The following is a 260-nucleotide window of genomic DNA, read 5'->3' as shown; positions in this document are numbered from 1 at the left end:
TTAATCAAGACAGATAGGTAATAATTTTCAAGATAATACAGATAAACTAATACTCTCTCCCAAAGGTTGATAAATTGATCTCTGCTCTTCTACACACACGGTAAAAAATTGCAAAGAAGATAACTCAAACACAGATTGGCTAAAACCTGTCATTAGGAGAGAAACTGCAGGCATAATACACAAGCGGCAGGGCGGTAAACAGTTTACAATGGAAATATCCCTCCTACCCTTTTCACCCATTAGGTGTCGAAGGATTTGAC

The sequence above is a fragment of the Penaeus monodon genome, chromosome 27 (genome assembly GCF_015228065.2).
Source record: "Penaeus monodon isolate SGIC_2016 chromosome 27, NSTDA_Pmon_1, whole genome shotgun sequence".
NCBI lineage: Eukaryota > Metazoa > Arthropoda > Malacostraca > Decapoda > Penaeidae > Penaeus > Penaeus monodon.
Note: the sequence above shows the minus strand (reverse complement) of the source record.